Genomic DNA, 6,000 nt, shown 5'->3' with positions numbered 1-6,000 from the left:
GGATTTGCCCGGGAGCGCTCCAGCAGGGAGTTCCGACAGTTGTTTGGCTCTCAGCTGCTCCCACTGTTTCACACCACCCAGTCGCCAGGTTCCTAGTTATGGGCTGGACCCTGAAGGTGGAACGGATGTTCCTGCAGGGCTGCAGAAGGGGAAGAAGACAAGAAATGAGACAGAGGCTGCACATATTGAGAAAACAACGCCTCTCCGTACACAACTGGGTGCCTGGACCAGAAACCAAGGGCCAGGGCAGTCAAATACACACTCAAAGGTCGATCGTTTCAGTTCTCCTCTGGGAGTCATGTGTAGTACAGTGAGGGCTCATGGAAGAGCCTGTGGCCATTGAAGGCTAGTCTCTTGGATGATTTTTGCAAGAAGCACCTTAAGGCACCCATTCATTCTCTCAACCCTGCCATTGGCCTGGGGACAATATGGGGTATGGAACTGCCATGAGTTGTCCAGAGATGACCCTAGGTAGGTGCTGCAACACTTTGGACACAAAATGGGGACCCCTGTCACTGTCTGGTCCTCGTGGCAGGCTCCAGTGAGGCCTGATGTCTTGAAGGAGGGCTTTGGCCACCTCTCTGGCTTTACAAGTCCTGGCTGGGAAAGTCTCAGCCCAGCCTGAGAATTTAGAGGCAAAAACAAATATCATATTTTTTCCGTTTATAAGACCACCCAATATATAAGATGAACCTCTTTTTTTTCTAAACCCCAAATTAGAAAATTTGATCCCCGCAGGGCTTAGAAAGTGGATAAAGCAGCCGTGAAAGGGCAGCACGCTCGCACCCCTTTGATCCTGAAGCCCTTCCATGGGAGCCTCCCCTTCCTTTTTGCTAAGCCCCGTGGCTTCGCAAAAGGCAGGGAAAGTGGCTGCCTTCCATGTATAAAATGACCCTCAATTTTATTGTCTAATTATTTAAGGGGAAAGTGTCATTTTATACACAGAAAAATATATGGTAAATAGCAACAGCCTGAGTGTTGGGGCCACTCAGAAAAGTCAACTTGCTAGTATTGGCCGGGAAACAAAGAAGGGTTAGCAAGGTGTTTTCAGATTTCTGGGAGTCAGTGTCCATGGGTGGCCTCGTTGCAGTGACAGGTAATGCCAGAATGAGCCATTTGTGCGGCCACAGATCTGACAGGAACCAGCGTGGTGAAGTCCTCTTTCCAGGGGTGTATCAAGGACTTTTCTGCTAGGTGGAACTGAAAATGAAGATGGGCCAGGAGGGGTCACACAAGCTTCAACAGGACGTATGTGGTGCCGTCCGTTGGATGCTGATTCCACCCATCAGGACCAGTCTGAAAAGCATGATCCTGGGCAGCCTGCTGCTTCTTCCGGACTGTACTTTGGACCCGAGAGAATTTTGAGATCAAGAGTCATTCGGCTTACTCTGCAGGGCTGGAACGTCCATGCGGCCGCCTTGGTAGCCAATGTGGTTGCCTTCAGCCATTGGGTCTCTACTATCCTGATGTCCCCGAGAGGGAATCAGTGCAAGTTCTTTTGGCAGGCATACAGCATCTAAGAGTTGCGCAATGACCAGCCCATGCTTTATTGGAGAACCTTTTGCAGTCAGAAGTCCCTGTTCTTTCCGGAGACGTGCATGCACATGAAAGATTCCTTACAGATATTTACTGTCTGTGCACAAAGTGACTTTTGCTGCCTGCAGAGCTTGGAGACTTGCTTCCAGCTCTGCAGGCTGAGCTGAGCAGCTTGGCAGCAGTGCTCCCAACCTTATCACTGAGCCAGTCTGATTCACTACAGCCCACCCCGTCTTCTACACAGCTTGAGCCATCTGCAAACCATTCCACCTCTGCCTTCTGCAGAGGTTCATCCTTCAAGTCTACCTTCATCTGTCCATCAAGCACTGTTACACAGTCATGTATTAAAGGTCCTAGATTAATTATAGCCAAGTATTGGAAAATAAATAGGGACGTGGTGGCACTGCGGGTTAAACCACAGAAGCCTCTGGGCTGCAAAGTCAGAAGACCAGCTGTCGTAAGATCGAATCGTGGCTCCCGTTCCTTGTCCCAGCTCCTGCCAACCTAGCCATTTGAAAGCATGTAAAAATGCGAGTTGATAAATAGGTACCACCACGGTGGGAAGGTCACGGCATTCCGTGTCTAGTTGTGCTGGCCGCGTGACCACGGAAACTGTCTTCGGACAAACGCTGGGTCTACAGCTTGGAGATGGGGATGCGCACCATGCGCTAGAGTCGGATACGACTGGACTCAATGTCAAGGGGAACCTTTACCTTATACAGAGGTATGGAATATAGCTATTAATGACAAATTAACATGCAATATTAAAGTAAAGAAAGCAGTGCTTAAAAGGCATACTTTTGCAGAAATTTGGAGAGATTTTATTGATTATGTATTAATAAAGGGGAAGGGAAATGCAGCATGGCAAGAAACATTACAATTTTGGAAGGAGAATGGGAATCCTTGAAAGAAAGGAAAACGTCTAGTTCTCCATTGGTCCCGGTGTGGGGGAGGAGCACTTAGTTTCAATTTTGTTTGGGTATTGTTATTGTGTTTTATTAAAGGTCCTTTAACCTCATCCTGTTCATCAGCTAGGTGAGTGACTAGGTCCCACCTGTCGGATTGACGCACTGACACCTGTGGAATTACCAACACTGCCTGCTCTTAGCCTTTGTCAGAACTTAGAGGGTGACTCCTTATATCCCTGTCAGTTTTCATCAACCTTTGACAGGTTAGGGGCCCGGACAACTGTGGTCTGCATGACCTGCAGCAGGCTGAAATTTTTGCAAAGGGGATTTTCGTCCCCAGGGAGAGCTTCAGCAGCTGTTGGTAGGTTTGGATACTTAGCAGGTGCTTCCTGTGCTAACTTGGTAGCCTGTCAAATAACCATTTGAAGCTCCACTTCAGTAAGCAGGATGGGCGTTAGGATCTTCACATCCGGCCACGTAGGGCGGTGGGTCTGGAAGAGGACAGTGACTTATTGGATCACTTCCCAGGGATTCTCCAAAAACTTTCCAGCCTTCTCTTTAAAACTCAAGAGATCCAAAGGACTCCAGGGCTGGTCACAGTCAGAGTCTGTGCCGGTGCTCCCCCCCCCTTCTCCTGCTTGTCTACTAATAAGGGTCTGAGTTACCAGCGGGAAAGCTGGGGCTGTTGCTGGCAGTGGGGGAGCGTTGGCTCCCAGGCAGTAAAAGGGTTATTCGGACTTTGAGGAACTGTTGGATATAAAGGTGCTGATCCTTTTTTCTGGTCCCGGTGCCATTCGCATCCCATTGTTCGAAACCCAGGGGCCGATGTGGTGGCCAGATCTCTCTATAGTATTCCACCATGGTTTTCCTTTTTCTACCTTGCTCCTAAATTTCAGAACACACTCTAGCGGAGTTGAAGGCCCTCCGCTCCCGGGATCCCTACTCTGAGACTGGCCATCGCCCATCGGAAGGGAATGTCTTCTCTTGGGGCACTGATTAAAACCAGCCACTGACCAGAATGGGGCAACTCCAGGCAGCCCTGAACTCACTCACTGAAACTCACACACTGAGAGACTGGGTTAGACCAGAGGGCTGCTGAAGTGCCTGGCTTTCCGTAAGCATCCATCATAGGCAACGAGCCTCAGAACGGAACTGGTGCATCTCCAACGGTGGCCAAAGGCAAATTCCCCTGGGAGTTTCCAAGAACCACACATTGTCGGCCACAGACTGAAAAGAGATGTGCAGCTCTCCAGACCTGCAGGTTTTTCCAGAAGCCAAGGATGGTTCCCAAGGGTCACCCAGCTGGCAGAGCCATTTCCATTCAGGGGAGTCCCATCCCCAATCTGCTCAGCCCGGTTCCACAGAAGTTGAGGTGGGGACCAAACGACGTCAAAGGCGTCAGTGCCGGCGGTCGGTCGACTCAACCTCTTACCGTTGGCAGGCACGGGTTGGCTTCGGCGTTTCCTTGTCCGCTATCCAGGAGACTGTGAGGCCCTCAAAATTGAATGGCCCAACCAGAACCTGTTACTCCCAGAGCTCGGTGTCTCAGCTAATTCTATAAAGCTGAGCCCCAAGCAATAGTAATAATAAGCGGACAGTTTCTTGGAGGAAAGGGCAACAGGTTTATTCAGATAAGACAGGGTGGGGGACCCCCAAGATCAACAGGGTTCAAGTTTTTATACCATTAAAAAAAGAAGAACCAGTTTGGCAACCATCGATTCGTCCCTGAGGAATAGATGCTCCTTGGTGAGAATTTCTCACATTCCAGCCAAGCAGGTGTAAGGTGTGTGCATGTTTGACCTGGATCAGGTGAAGAACTAGAGACTTAGGACACAAAGAGGGAGACCAATAGAACCAGGGGAACTATGGGACTTTGTATTTCTAGCTAGAAGCCCTCGTTGTGAGAAATTCAACTCTTGAACTGAATGTTTTGAACTATGCTTTCAGTAAGTTGACAAAAAACATCTGCTAATTGAGAGAGTGGAGCAAACTCAGGAGTTAAGAAGACCCTGGTATGAGGATCCTCCTGAGCAAGCAGATGCCACACCTGTCCACTAAGTGACGGAATACACATTAAGCATTCCGTGCTTCACAATAAGTGATAAGGACCATATATCTAGGGGGAAACAAAGAAACATGTAATGTGCATGCTCAGCTAGCAAACTGCCTAAAAGGAATATAAAAAGAGGGGTATGGGCAACCATAATTTGTCTCATGAGACCAAAAGGCTTTTGAAACTAACTACTTTCTTTGGAACTTGGACAATGCAAATAAAGAATTCTTTTCTCTTTGGTGAGTATTTATGCAGTGTGAATGTGCTGAATGCATGAAACCCCTTTAATTTAGAATTGTAATCAATAGCCAATAAGGTATATTTGTTTTGCATTTATTAATGTGCCTTGTGAGGTTCTTGGCTGTTTAATACTTGTCACATACAGCACGGATGGTACCTGTCTGTCATGGGTTTGGAGGGAAAGTTCCATCCTATGGGGAGTGGAAGGCGGGACATCAGGGGGGAGGAGCTGTACTGTATATATATTTGGAGCTTGTGTGGAGAAGAGGAGTTGGAGTCTGTGTGTCAGACTGGGTACAACTGTTTGTCAGTTAGTACATACCTGATAGGTTCAGGTTTCTATTTAGGTAGCCAGAACTGATAGGTTCAAGGTCTGTGGCGTTACCTTAAAGTGTTCCGTGGGAACCAAGCTGTTGTATGTGTGTGATTGGGGTTATGCCACGTTCCAGTTTCCTATTTACCTGATCCTTTTATTTACCCTGTTTGTTGTTTCAATAAACCTTGTTCTTTTGTTTAGTAAAATCCATTCCTGGTCTGTGTGACTCCTTATAGGGAATGGTTGGTGGCAGCATAACTACAGGGTGGGATACTCCAGTAGGTCTGGGGTTGCCACATTGATTGGTGTCCAGCGTGTGGGATACGACTGGTCCAGTTGTCCAGTGGTCCAGCAAAGCCTTGGCAAGTGTGCCCAGAGCAAGGGGGGTCTAGTCAGGGACAATCTGAGGGCGCGTAGGTAATCTTCTAGGCTTACCTCACGGGGAGGTAGGCTAGTGGAAGAACGTGCACACTCGGATTGGGGGGACTAGATTAGGGAGCTCTGAGGCAACCTGTTTTGGCGGGAAAGGGCTGAGGCAAAGCTGCGTGAGGTAACAGTGATCTAGCCTGTCTGCTGAGAGGCCTAGCAGAGGGGGTGGATTCTGCCTGGCAACAGTTGCAAGTTGGTGCTGAAGGAACAGCAGCAGTCTATAGAAGGCTGTTCCTGAGGCAAAAGGAAAAAAGTCGTCGTTTTATTTTGAGGCTTGACTTTTGAAGGCAGCCTGTTCGGGGGGGGGATTATGCCCTTGACTCGAAGCCAGATGGCAGAAATGGGGGAAGTGAGAGAACCACAGGGAGACCAAGGTTCTGAAGAGGAATTTGGCTCAGTGCAGGATGAGAGCACGGGAGAACTGACCTCAGAACTCAGAAGAATGCTCCTAGCCCAACAGCATGAACTGAGGGTGAGGGAGATGGAGGAAAAGGAAAGGGAGAAACAGAGAAAATTTG

Source organism: Pogona vitticeps, chromosome 7, assembly GCF_051106095.1.
Source record: "Pogona vitticeps strain Pit_001003342236 chromosome 7, PviZW2.1, whole genome shotgun sequence".
Classification (NCBI taxonomy): Eukaryota; Metazoa; Chordata; class Lepidosauria; order Squamata; family Agamidae; genus Pogona; species Pogona vitticeps.
The sequence above is the reverse complement of the archived record's forward strand: the minus strand, read 5'-3'. Positions refer to the sequence as shown.